The following is a 14,061-nucleotide window of genomic DNA, read 5'->3' on the forward strand; positions in this document are numbered from 1 at the left end:
AATGAGGGCTGATCCCTGAAAGCCATATCCCAGACGGACTTAGGGTCTGGAGTCTGGCACGGATGCACGGGCTGCAGCAGTGACTCCCACAGGCACTGTGTGCCAGGTAAATGCCAGGTAAATTAACCCTCTGGATTCAAATCACTCCCTACTCCTGCAACCCCTCCCTGCTCCACTCCAAGGGGGTCAGTGAGTCAGGCAAGGTCCAGCAGCAGCACAGCCCCTCGCCCTAACCTGGATGCTCATCTCAGCGTTCCCTGAAACTCTTACCGTAACTCTCAGGAAGGAAGCCTTTATTTTCTCTGAGACAGAAGTTTACACTGAGAGCCTGAAACTTCTGGAGCCTTCCTTGAGAATGAACCAATTCAGAGAAAAACAGACCTTAGAGCTAGAAGGAGAGAGGCCAAGTGTGGTGACATATTTGAGCTCTCAACTCCCTGTGCCTGAAGCTATCCAACTGCAGACTTTCTAATTAATGATTCAGCAAATCCCCTTTCCTTTTGCACTAGTCACTTTGAGTTGCATTCTTGTCACTTACCACCTAAGGTAGCTTGTCATGTACATACAACAGGGATGTGATCTTTCCGCCAGTCTGTTCTACCTCCCTCTCCTCTGTGCTGCTCCTCCGCTGCCCACTGGGCAGAGTGGAGCCTCCCTCCAGAGCCCCAAGGGCCCCATAGGACCTGTGTGGCTCACAACCTTCCTCAGAGGAATCTTGTGAGCAGACAGGTGCTGTGGTATAAACTCTTGTGTCAGGTGTGCAGGGTTGGGTCTTCCTGCTGGGTACTGGACAAGCTGGCCAACCATATGGCAGGTGCTGCTGAACTGAGGCTCTGTGCCTTGGTTTCCTTTTATGGTAAAGATGGCTGAAGATAAGCATATGCAGCACTTATTACAGTGCCTATCTCACCTGTACCATTATTTGTTACTGCTACTGCGCTAGCTGCAAACACCCTCAAGAGGGCTGGGGCAAGACCTGAGCAGTAGGACTAGTAATTAGCACTCATAAGACCCCTGCTTCTAACCCCAGCACCCCCGCCACCGAAGGCCCTTGAGATACTGCTGAAGGCTTCAAAATTTCCTCAAGTCGCTGATAGCTTTGCAAAGAGACACCTTGCTCTCCCAGATGAAGGGCCAGGACAGCGTGGGAGACTTCAGGCCACCTCCCCGTAGGATCTGATCCAAGCCTTTGTTGTGGGCTTTGTCACATAGGCCTCTGCAGGAACCATGTACAAGCAAAGGGGCCATAAAATTTTCAAAAAGAAACTTTCATGGGAGCTATTAATGAGTCATGTGGTTTCTGAGAATTGGAACAGGCTGTGAACAGCTCGGGGTGCTCCTACTACCAGCCAGCTTCGTATTTCCATGTCAGAACCCAGAAAGCCCAGCTGAAGCCACTGAAAAGCAAAACATCAAGCCAGGTTGGTGGAGCAGGTGGTACCTTGCTGTGTAAACCAGTAAGCTCCCGGGCCAGGCCGATGTGCTACACAGCATGGCCTACTGCTGTGAGAGCAAGGCTCCCTCGCCTGCGGACTCCCCTCTGCCAGCTGCTGCTCCAATTGGTCTCTTGGTGACCACAAGGGTGCTGTTAAGGAGAAGGCTGGTAGTGGCTGGAACCTAAGCCTATGCCTGAGCCATCCCACGCCACACCTTCCCTTGTTCCGGAGGACCCCCACACTATGCCTGTACTAGATCCGTCAGCCTAGAGTCTGCTAGAGCTCCTGCCAGTCCTGTGCCCCATGGGCCCAAGTCCAGGGGAGCAAAGGAAGGTGGAGTGGAGGCTTCCACCATGATGAAGATGGGGTTTGTGTCCTCTATTCTGTTTACAAGGCGTTTTCCAAAGAAGGCACTCATAGCAGAGCCAGAGCAGACCTGACTCAGGAAGCCATGTGCTAACAGCTGATGTCTAGTGGGGCCTGGACCTCTGCCTCAAGTGATCTGAGTCTGCCTTGGTGCTATGGTCTGTGGCTGAGCTGGGCCTCACTTGACACAGGTAGCAGGTCCCAGCGTGTCCTGTCACGTGCCTCAGGTGAGTTCTGTGGTGTCCACTGTATGAGAGGTGCTACCCAGCATGCTGAGTGCCAAGGAAATCCTGCTAGCCCCCTGCATACCCTGAAACACCAGCACCGACTCCACCGGTATGACACCTTGACCCTCAGGGACACAGACCCAAGGCGTCTCGCTTCTCTCAGGTTTGCTGCCAAGTCCCTGCTTCTGATGTCAGAGTCCACGAGTCGGAACAACAACGCGCTTCCCGTGTGGGGAGACCCCTAACACAGGTCACATAAATGCTGGGATTAAGCAGACCCCGTGTTCGCCTGCATTCCAAGTACAGCGCTTTCTCCTGGAACGGCTTGGCTGACTGAGCCGTGTGTGGGCATTTCAAGGCACCAGAGAACACAGATGAAGACAACAAACCTTCCTAAAACAGAACAGACTTGCTGACATTCTCCTGAAGGGAATCATTTCATAGCCAGATTGACGTTTTCTATGCAAAGAACATTTAACAAACTGAGTCCTACAGGAGAATTTATGCAGGGAGTAAAAAAGCAAATGAGTGAGACTGAGTAAATAACTTCAGACGTCAGCATGTCACCAGCTTTCCTTACAGCCCTGCGCTGCTGGCCCTGAGGGCTGGGCTTTCTGGACTGAATCCTGATCTTACTCCCTGCGGAGGGGCAAGGCCCTAGGCTTTTCAGAGAACTCTTGACCCTAGGCTACTGCTGTATTCACGGCCGCCCTCTGTATCTGGCATCAAAGCAGCCCTTGGCTCCAAGTAAAGCAGCCAGGTTGTCCCTCTCCCCTGCGGATGCCCAGCTCTGGTCACAGCCTGGGGAGTCCTCTGACCCACCTGTGGGCCTGTCCAGTGCATCCAGGATGTATTTAACTGGGAGGACTTTGCAGATGGCCCAGAGCTGGGACTCAGAGTTTTATTTGCTTAAGACTGTAAGCCAGTTACCTATCTATATCAGACAGCAGTGGGGAAGGGGTTATGAGGGCCCGAGTTCCTTCTAAATTCTGCCACCAAATGTATCTGCCCTAGCACCAAGGAAGGACCTTTTGGGACTCTTGAGTTCCAACTAATGCCTCCCCGCGGGTGCTGGGAACCCTGTCTACATCTGCCCTTGGCTGCTGAATCCTGAACTTCAGAAACTCTTGGCTGTGGCTGCAGCAGCTATGTGTATGCAGGCTGCTACCGTGGACAGCAATACCAGTTCCTTCAGAAATAACTACTTAAAATTTCTCCCTCTGCACACTTGCTTGTGGTGTTTCAGATGCTGGCTGCTCCATCTGTGGGGGCCCAGGGTGAGAAGACACAGAGCAGGGCTCCTGCCAACCCCCACATGCAACCCCGAAAAGCAAGATGACCTTTCTTTTTTTTTTGTCTTTTTCGTTTTTATCGGTACCAGGGATTGAACTCACGACTGCCTGTTTGCAAGGCAGGCGCTTATGCCGTTGAGCTAAATCCCCAGCCCCAAGATGACCTTTCTTGTAAGTACAGCACAACCCATCCCATCCTGGCCAGTGCAGTGAGGCATCTGGTTTGCTGTGCAATCGGCCCATTTATGTGATGCCAAAATCAAGTCATATGGCTTAACAGCTTTTGGTTTCCAGGAATACAGCCAGATCTACCCTCCAAGACCCTGCTCTCTTCATCTTGTTTTTGCTGGCCATAATGATGTTCTGCAGCCCTGAATCCAGGTCAGGTGGAAGACTCTCTCATCCCCTCTGCATGGGACTGAAAAGTCCATTTCTGCTATGTGCCCAGGTCCTCAGGGAGCACGAGGCATCAGAGCAGCTGAGCCTTAATCTTTTAATTTTTAGTGGAAACTTTCTGCACAGAGAGAGGCAGCTGCTTTGGTGATACAGGTAGAAAGTAAATTCACAGCTTCGGAGAAGCAAATCCATCAGAAGCCTCTGGGAAGGGTTGCAGGTGGGGGTAGCTGCTGGGGGAAGGGCCAGGCCTGCAGGAGATGGGCAAGAGCAGGGCTGGGCTCCTCTGAGGTGGATGCAGTAGAGACAGAGCCACAGAGTCAGAGGCAAGACGCTCATGCTGGCTGCTGGGAGCACGCAGGGCTGGTGAGAGGCAGGAGTAGAAAGAGCAGTGTTGTTAAACAGGGAGGATGGGGACGCCCCACAGGTCAGAGGTCACAGTGTGGGCCTACAAGTTTCTGGTGGCAAACTCTGCCTTCTCGGTGTATATACCAAGCACGCAGGTATCCTCTAAGGGTGGAAGACAAGATGATGTTAGGTGACAAGCAGTGAGTAAAAGGAGAGGCACACAAGTAGAGGGACAGAGAGGCAGGTGAGAGTGGGCGCAAGGCAGGGGAGCCACTCAGGAAGTCCTACCTGCCATCACACCCTTGATGACCTCCCGATCCTTCCTGCTGACAAGGAGGAGATGAGACAGAGGAGGGACAGCCCAGAACGTGGGCCTGAGGGGGCACCCAGCGCTCTCACTCGGGTTCCCTGACTTGGTTTCCTTACTTAGACTGCAGACAGCAACTGCTGTGCTATCAAGGAATCCTGCACACAGCATGCAGGCTGTGGCTGTGTCCTGCACTCCAGGCTAGTGGGGGACCCTCTGGCTAGTGACCCAGATGAGGTTGCACCCTGCTTGTGGGGAGAAGGTGGACAGGGTGTTTCACAGAGATTTGGGGTAATTTGGGAAAGAAGCTGTCCAGAACAGAGATCAGCACCAATGAGAGCAGTTTCAACCAGGTTAGTTTTTAAAAATAAGCCCAGGGCTAGGGGTATAGTTCAGTGGTAGACGGAGTGCTTATGTAGCATACGTGAGGCCCTGGGTTCAGTCTCCAGTACTACCACTGCCAGCACCCCCACAGTAAAAAGACAGAAAGACAAGAGAAACAAACAGACCCAACAAGGTTGCTTAATTCCTCGGTTTCCCCAGTCTGCCCCTGATGCTGGGTCGCCATCCTGCCAGTTCCCCTCCTGCTCTGGAGTCTGCTCTTCTCTGAGCCATTTGGCATCTTCTCCTCCCCAGCTCGCCTTTTAGGAGCTGGACTTTCCCCTGCCTTATCCCTCCTCTTTCAGTGGATCTCTCGTAAGACATCAGTTCCTTAGGCGACAGCCTACCCAGGTGCCTTCTGACCGTAAGCCCCTGTATCTACATCTTCCTCTACAACCCATCATTCCTTCCCTTCCTCCACACCAGCTTTTCCCAAGTACCCGCTGGGGTGTAGACCTCCTCCCTACCGGGCCTGCTTTCTCCAGCCCACATTCTGCCATTTTAGCCCCATGTTTCCCATGGCCACATCCAAGTTCAAGCCTTGTGTCTCCCACTGGAAACTGCATGAGTCTGCACCTGGCCACTCTTCTCTGTCACAACTGGCAGCTGGAACCATTCTAAACTGCACAGCAGAGCGCACTGCTCCCCAGGAAACCCTTCAGTGGCTCCACGGACCCCTCCTCTGTGCAAAGGTTGTAGCCTCAGCAAAGCCTGAGATTCAGGGACCACAGTGATGGCCTCTTCATCAGACTCTGGTCAGTCCTGTTGGTCCCCCATGTTTCCCTGGCCTGCCTCAGACAGACTGTTTCTGTCTTGGTGGCTGGTTGTTTCTGTGCATGTGTGGCATAAATTTGAAGTCTATACACCAGCAAAGACCAGCTCCTGTCACACAGATCTGACATTTTTAGACTTACCAAGCTGGGTACAGGTCTGAGAGGAGGAAATACAAGCTATGTCGTCAAAAGCTACGTCCAAGCAAAAGGAGCAGGGGCTGTGCCTGCTCGGAGTTGTCTCTGACCTTGCCCCCTGGCATCCTAGGGTTGGCAGGGAGGTACTCCCCACCCCCCTAGCTGTGTGGGTACCTGCTGCCTGACAATCGACAACCCTGCCCCCTGCTGACGCGCCCTGAATGGCTTCAGCAAGTCAGTTTATCACTGCCCACCTTTGGCTGCTCTCAACCTCAAACTCATCCCTCTCCCTCCCTCTTCTCACTCTCCACTGGGAAGGGGCACAGTCATGAGTCCCCGAGAGAGACTGGAAATAGGTGAAAGAAAGGCAGAAATAATGGATTTATCTTTCAGAGCCAGGGCACAGATGTGGCGCACACCCCTGCGGGGATAGTTCGACAGTGCACAACCAGCCAAAATGGGTACAGCTGGCTCCACTAAGGAAAACGGAGGCTCTGAGAAGTAAACAATAATACCTAAAAAGTGCCGCCAGGTGGCCCGACTCCAATTTCCCTTTCCTCTTTACCCTTCACACTAAGGCTGAATATAAAAGGCAAAGATATTTACAAATATGTGACTGAGCAATATTACTACCACCCCTTGCCTCCAAGACAATTCTTGGGGAACAGGCATATGGTCCGTACACTGTCTCCTTGCCCTTCCCCTCAATCCTCACGACACAAGATCTCTCTGCTCCTCTATTTTGGTCCCCTGGGCGAAGTACCTTTGTCCAAAACATTCAGTTTGTGACTGTTTGGGAAGGAAAGGGTTATTTTTTTCTTTTGGTACCTGGAATTGAACTCAGGACCTTGCACTTGCCAGGCAGGCACTGTGCCACTGAGCTACATCATGGACCTGGGACTGGGTTCTTGTAATGATCTTGCTGTTCTGGCTTCTGGTCTGATTTCTGTCAAGGAGTCACTGTGTTCCTATTTCTGTTTTTAGTCTCAAGAATGTCCGGTCATTTGAATTACCTTTTGCAAGGTGGGTTCAAGAAAATTAGTAAATTTGAAAGCTTCTGATACATATTGCCAAACTGTTTTCTACCAAGGTTTGTCCATTTAGTGATTTTTTTTTTTTTTGAGTCAGTGTCTATGTAGTTCAGACTGACCTTGAACTCAATATGTAGGCCAGGTTTGAGGGACCCTCCTGCTTCAGCCATCCTAGTGCTGGGATTACAGGCGTGTGCCCCACCATACCACGATAGGGATTGGTGAGAATGGCTGTCTCACAACATCCTCGCCAGCTCTGGGGAGTAGCACTGAACCTGTTTCTTGGGTGGTTTGGTGCGCAATGGTGTCTGGTTATATTTTCCAGGCTATTCACTTTATACCTTCACTGAGTTTGTGTGCCACTGCTCCCTCCTTTTCCTGTGCACTGTGCACACTCTCTGCAGATGTGGGATGCGGACCCACTCTTGGGCTGACACTGTGCTCCACAGGAGGGCGGCGCCCCTGCCCCAGAGTGCTGACCCCACAGCGGCAGATTCCAAACTTTATCACCAGGTAGCAGAACCGATTTCACACGGCTCTTTTTTTTATATATAAAAACATTAACAACCCTTGAGGGGAGCAATATTCCTACCACCGTCCCTACCCGCAGCCCCTCCCTGCCATTCCAAGAAGCTTTGTTCTTACCCGAGGAGGGACCACTTGGACTTTGTTGCTCTTCCTTCTGAAGAGGGGAGGTCGAGGCAGTCAGGACCTAAAAGGAAATGAGAAATTCACAAAGGTGACCGGAACAATCTCCGGAACTCAACCAGCAGCTGCCCGCAGCCCGAACAGGTGAGCCAGATACAAAGGCCAAGGAGCCACACCTGCCCTGGAGGCACTGCCACACCCTCCACTGTCGTCGGCAGGCCGGCGTGTGGGCCTGGCTGTCCCCGGGGATCCAGTGCAGCCGGATGGGGCCAGGCGGGCCCATGTGGAGACGCGGGAGAGGGCGGACTAGGGTGGGCCGGGCTCCGCGGGTGGAACGGACGAGCCCTCCGCGGACGGCCGGGGGAGAATTCGGAGCCCCAGCTGCCGGCCTGGGATTGAGCCGATAAGGTGCAGCCGGCACAAAGTGAGCGCGCCCCACGAGCTCTGAGTGATCTCCGCTCCCAACGATCTGGGAGAGGGGTGAGAGCTGAACCCAGGCTGGGGGTGGGGGGGAGGACCTCGTCTGCCGAGCCGGGGGCGGGCTGGCGGAGGAGGCTGCGTCTCAGGGGCGAACCTGAGGGATTTGGCAGCGCTAAGGTGGGGGCTGGCGGAGAGGAGGATCAGAGGGGACACCTCATGAACCTCCAAGAGGGACTTTGGAGGTGACTGTTGAGAGGGCACGCTTATGAGCGGAGGTCTTAGGACGCGATGCCACAGTCTCTTGCACTCCTTGACCCAACCTAGGGATCCCAGCCCTGCACCCTAGAGACGCTGCCTAACACACTTGGGCCCCAGTCCCTGCAATAGGCCCCGCCCCGCAGCCCGCAGCTCCACCGCCCCGGCTCAGGTGCTGGCCCCGCCCCCGACCCCAGCCGGGGCCGTCCTCAGGCCACGCCCCCTGGCCTCGGGGCCCTCCGGGTTCTTTAGTCCCGCCCCCAACTCGCCGACCTAGTCGCGTAGAAATCAGTGTCGCTTTCTAATTCAGCCCGTCTTGCCCAGCCCTGGCGGCTCTCCTGTGCCTTCCTCTTCTCGAGCAAGTTCCACAGCCCGACACAAAAGTCTTTTACTACCGCATATCCCGCGTAAGGTAGCACACTCGACTTTTCTGTTCAGCTATTTTGCAAATCACCCCAATTAAATATTTGAAAACAGTCTAAAACTCGAGTCCCAATCTTTTCTCTGTTCCCTGGCCACAAGATACTGCAGAAGCACTGGCAGCCTGTCTCCTCTCACAGCAACAGTTTGCTCCCTTCTGAGTAGGAATCCACACAGAGAAGGTCTGGGCTCCTGTGACCAAATGGCTGGCCGTCCTGGGTGAGCTACTCAACCTCTGAACCCCCAAACCCCCACTCCAGAACACCGGGGTCCGTCTCTTGGATGACCGCGGTTAGCATCCAAAGAGCGTTGGTACTTGGTGTTCTCAGATCACAGTGAGAAGGAAGCCACAGCCTATAGGCCCATGCAATATTCCAGATGACCTAGTGGCCCTAGTTTGCGTGGAGACACCCTAGCTTTTTCCCTCTGAGCTCAGTACCTGGCAAGCATCCGAAACCGAAAACCGAAACCGTAGCCCAAGGAGTCCAGCCTGCTGGGAAGTCACAGGGTGGCCTGTTGTGCTGGCTTCCAGGGGAGGTCCTACCCATGTCCCTAGGAATCTAGCCTCATCCTCAGTAGGTGGATGACCCGAGTGCATGTCTGCTTCTCCCTCTCTTCTGGGCTGTAATGACCCTAGCAAGGCTGTGGAAGTGGTCATAGGAGGCAGTCTCTCTCTCTCTCTCTCTCTCTCTCTCTCTCTCTCTCTCTCTCTCTCACACACACACACACACACACACACACACACACACACACGCTCCCCAGTCCCCACTGTCCTCTCCAGCTCAGAGTGGAGCTCACTCCTCATCTCAGAAGTTTATCAAGCAGTTTTTGGCCTAACAATTCCCCAACTTCCCCACCAGCTGCACAGCTCCCCCACCCACTTTAAAACTCTTGGGAGAAATCCCCAGCTTGCATTTTCAAAACAAATAACAGGAACTGACTAATTAGAAAGGGGTTCCTGAAGGGAAATGGAATCTCCCATACCTTGACATTATAGGTCCTTTTCTTTTCTCATGTCAGATCATTGAAGTTCTCAGCCAGACCTTGTTTTGAAATATGCACTCCCTTGTCCTTTCACAAACTACAACCTTTTTCCATTTTTGAAAATAAGATCACATCAAGTCAGAGATTAGAAATAGGAAAAACCCAATCAGAGCCTCCCTCTGCCGGCTACACATCTCAGTATACTTCTAGGCAAGCAGAACCAGCTCCTGCCACAACTCTGCTCTGCAGCACTGTTCAGAACGCACCAGTGGGAAGTGGTGAAATAGAAGGACCTTTCATTCCGGGTGAGCTGAGCCTCCTGTGCTGCTCTCCTGGCTCCGGAAGCTGTCTGTGCTCTGGCTGAGTCGGGGCCTCTGACTTAAATAGGCGATGAGAGTGGGGCAGGGTGGACCTGGGGGGGGGGGAGCATGGAAAGTGGGCTGTTTATCCAGTACAGCAAAGCAGTGTCTGCAGAGCCAGCAGCAGTGGTCCTCAGCATGAGCCTGTGTGCCTGCCTGTCCACCAGGAGGCCTCAAGCCCACAGGCCCCTAGACCGCAGACAGACACCTTGAGTGACCCCAATGGACGTGCAGTGCCAAGCGAGCCTGTGTCCCTGAGCATACTGAGTGCTGTCAGGTTCCTGAATACTTACTCTTCTTTTGGGTAAAACCAGTCAGCCTTGAATAGACCTTCCCAGAACCAGGAGTAGCTCAGGCAGAACACCGTTCCAAGCCTCAGTTTCTACTTTCTTATTGTGAGGATAATAGTGACTTCACAGACATAGAAATAACGTTTCCAAAGGGTCTGGCAGCCCGGGGGCTGGTTTATTTATCCATAAGGTCATACCGAAGCCAGATATCTTCAGAGCCGCTCAAGGCCAGAGAGGTTGGTGATGTCCCCAAAGTAGCACAGGCCTCTAGCTAAATGTCAGGGTCAGATTTCATGTAGATCTAAGTTTTCCCTGCCTCATGCTACAAATGAAGTTTGGGGTGAGTGGGGAGGAGCTTCTGACTAGGAAAGAGTCACCCTTAGGTCCTTAACACCAAGGGAAGGAGGAAGAAGGGCTGGATGGACATCCCAGGGGCCTGCATTTGGTTGAGACCTTGGCTGGGGTGTGTGGGGTGTGCAGAAGTATCCCAGAGTTACAGGTGGGGATGGCCGGTGAGATGAGCTTCTCTCTCAGACTTCGAAGTTCTCCCAGGAGCGCTGTGGGGAACTGAGTGTCTCAATTGGTTGATTCAACTTAATTTTCCTATGAGTGGGGCAGCAACCTGTGTCCCCTCCCTCCTGCCAGTGAACAGAGGTTAGGATGTCAGCTAGAAGGCAATTAAGACAAAGCAGTAGTTCATTTTCCATTTATACCCTTAAAAGTATATATAAAGCTAATAAATAATTGGAGTCACATGTAAGAATCTGTCCTTAGTAGGAAAAGTATACATTTTGACTTTAACAAAATGTTAACTCATTTCCCCCAAAGAGGTAGTAAACAGAGGGCCTGAATCTCTCTAGTTGGAATCAGAAAGGAAATGAACTTTGCCTTAAGTTCTGATAAAGGAGAAGCTGAGGTTATGATTACTATGGGCTGGATCAATCTGTCAGTCATTAACTGTCATGTATCTTATGGGCCTGGGACCCTTTTAGGTGTTTGGACTGCAATGGCAGGAGACGCATGAAAAGAACAGGTTCTTACAAGCCCAGTCTAGGTTCAAATCAGGTTCTGAGCAATACTGGGTTTCATTTAGCCTCTCTGTTATTCTATTTTTTTTTTTTTTTTTTGTCTTTTTCCTTTTTATCGGTACCAGGGATTGAACTCACAACTGCCTGCTTGCAAGGCAGGCGCTTATGCCGCTGAGCTAAATCCCCAGCCCTTCATTTCACCTCTCTGAGCCTTCCTTGGGTTTCTGCCACTTGACAGGGCTGGTGAGAGAATGAGATGAGATGGTGCTGGTGAAAACCCTCAGGGGGCATTCAGCTGTCCATTTTGGAAAGATAATTCTACAAGGATCATGGGGTGAGCAGGAGGGGAGACAAGCCTGTGCCTTGGCTGAAGCAGAGAGCAGGGCCAAAAGAGTAAAAAGAGAGAGGACATCATTTCGGGGAGAGATAGAATGTTTGGGTCTCTCCTCCCAAATTCATATATTGAATCCCTAACCATGTCTGTATTTGAAGACAGGTCTTCTAAGGAAGTAATTAAGGTTAAATGTAGTAATAATGGTGGGATCTGATTGATAAATTTAGTGTCCCTCTAAGAAGAGACACCAGAGAGCAGGCTGCTTGAGGAATTAGAGATCACAGAAAGAGAATCTTCACCAGAAACTGAATGAGCTATAACCCTGACCTCACACTTCCAGCCTCTAGGACTGAAAGAAAATGCATTTTGGCTGTTTAAACTGCCCAGTCTGTGATATTTTGTTATGGCAGTGGAAGCAGATTAATACATATGGTGGGGACCAAGGGCTTGTTGGGTAGCATCAGAGGACAGGGGTCTCCAGTTCAGACAACAACTGAACTGTCTGAATTGGGATGGGTGTTGTGTGACGTTTGCATAGATATGTCTGGCAGGTAGTGGGATTCAGGGTTGAGATCTGGGCTAGAGCAGAATTTGGGGATTGTTATAGTGTAAATGAAGTTTTGGGAAAGACACTTTGTCAGATCACTTATTCTTTCTTTTCCAGTTGGCCCATTCTAATTCTAATTTTTGTTATATAAGACAGTTTTTGTCTTTCATATTGTAAAAATTTATAGGTTTTTTTTTGTTTTGTTTTTTGAGACAGGGTTTCACTATGTAGTCCAGGCTGGCCTTGGACTTGCAGTGATCCTCTTGCTTCAGCTCCCCAAGTGCTGGGATTACGCTGTGCACCAGTACTCCACTCCTGGCTTATTTTTGTACAAATTCAAACATCCACCTTTGCTTTTGAACAGTATAGTTGCACACAAATTTGTCTATGACTTTGTTTTTTTCTACTTGGACAGACCACGTCTTAGGAACATTACTGACCCTGACTTAGAAGTTACATTGTACATTTTTTCTTGAGGCTCATTTTGTCTTTAATATCATTTCTCTAGTCACTCTTATCAAGTTTTAAAAGTGCATATCTATCTCCAAGTTTCAGACGTGCTTGTTGGATAACCTATAGTTCAAAATTTTAATCAGCAAATGCGTATTTCTTTTCCTTTCTTTGAAAGGTACTCTGTATTCTTTAGCTCTAGGCTGAGGTGTTTTTTCATTGCTGGAAACTTGCATTCTTTCTTTCTGAGTGTGACCCTCAGTGTGTGCCTCGGCCACACATCCCTTGTATGCTCATCTGAAGGCTGTGACACATTCCCTTCTCCAAGTCAGGCATTTGCTCCTCTGTTTCCTTTGTCTACGTTTTCAGTTTGATGTCTCACAACATTTGTCCTGTTGTTTCAGCTTTGCATCGGACTCCTTCCAGGTGTTTCTCAATTCTTTTTTCATTTTCATCATGAAACTACAGACACTTTTTTTCTTATTTGTTTTTGTTTGGAGCCATTTATTTCTTTCAAAGTAGCTGTCATGCATTTCATCCTATTTGTTCATAAGACTCTTCAGAATCTATTATTTAAAAACCAAATAAATCAGTGTCTTAAAATTTCCTGCTAGTTCCTTTCCAACTTTAGTTCAGAATTCAGAATTCTTCAGTTAGAATCTCTTTGGGCAGTTTCTCACTAATTCATTTATTCTATCTTGTTCCAAAAAAGAATTAAAATGATTTCAACTGTATTTTATGTACAATGAGACTTAAAAAAAAAAAAGCAGTAAGGAAATTATTGCTACTGGAAAATAAAGATAGGAAAAAACCAGAGGCCGCGGGCAGAGCTCGAGACAGGAGGAAAGCTGAGCCAAGAAACTCTTTAGTATGACCGTAGCTGCAGGTGGGCACCGAGGGGCCGCGTCTTATGACTGGGGCTTGTCCTATTGATCTTGTTGGCAGTGCTGAAATGGCTCTGTTTTAAGTTTCTGCTTGAATGGTGTAGGGGCTGTGACTCACCCTGCCAGTCCCCGGGGTGGGAAACGCTTACTTTTCCTGATGGGGGTGGAATTGAATGCAACAGAGGTGAGATACACAGGTGATGGCGTGGGCTGCCTGCATGTAAACAGTGTAACAGTCACCCACCCCCAGTCCTCCCAAAGTCAGTATTGATTGAGCAACTCATTAACTGTGTGTTTCCTGTGCTCTGAATCGGGGAGAGTCTCCCTGGTTCGGGAGCAAGTGGAATCTGGTGGAGAGGTTTCTCCTGCTCTCTCTTCCCACAGAACTCCAGAGTGGCCTCATTTCACTCTGCTCTGGAGCCAGTTTTTCGAGTGACAGATTGATTGCTGTATGGGTGGTTACCAAAAAAGAATCCATTTTATTAGCTGTTTGTCTTGCAAAGTGAAATGGTTTTTTAAAAACCTTATCAAAATGTCATTGTCTCAGGGTTTAGAACATGTCCTCCAGCTCTTGGGGGAACATCTCAGTCCCCCAGGTAAAGCTCTGTCACGTCACGGTCCAGTCCAAGCCCTTGCGTGATGAGCTGGTCAGGGCAGATGAGCTCAGGACCTGCTGCTCCAGCCCAGGCTCCCTCAAATGAGTGGCTCTGAGGGGCAGCTAGGCCCCAGCGGACATCTCTGAACCTCATCCTG

At 50.6% G+C, this 14,061-nt stretch overlaps 1 protein-coding gene across 3 annotated transcripts in view; it reads right to left on the minus strand.

Annotated features, from left to right (window-relative positions):
* Smpd3 (sphingomyelin phosphodiesterase 3) overlaps positions 1 to 14,061 on the minus strand; it is an 88,621-nt gene that overhangs the window by 17,802 nt on the left and 56,758 nt on the right. For 2 of the 3 annotated variants that reach the window (XM_003471996.5, XM_063247558.1), the window contains exon 2: positions 7,335 to 7,401. The gene's annotated coding sequence lies outside the window, so the exon portion shown is untranslated. Of the gene's footprint in view, positions 1 to 7,334; positions 7,402 to 7,513; positions 8,448 to 14,061 lie in introns of those variants that run through there. The other variant, XM_013154806.3, reaches the window with a different exon arrangement.

Source organism: Cavia porcellus, unplaced genomic scaffold, assembly GCF_034190915.1.
Source record: "Cavia porcellus strain 051 isolate PalLab524CR breed Dunkin Hartley unplaced genomic scaffold, mCavPor4.1 scaffold_4, whole genome shotgun sequence".
Lineage (NCBI taxonomy): Eukaryota > Metazoa > Chordata > Mammalia > Rodentia > Caviidae > Cavia > Cavia porcellus.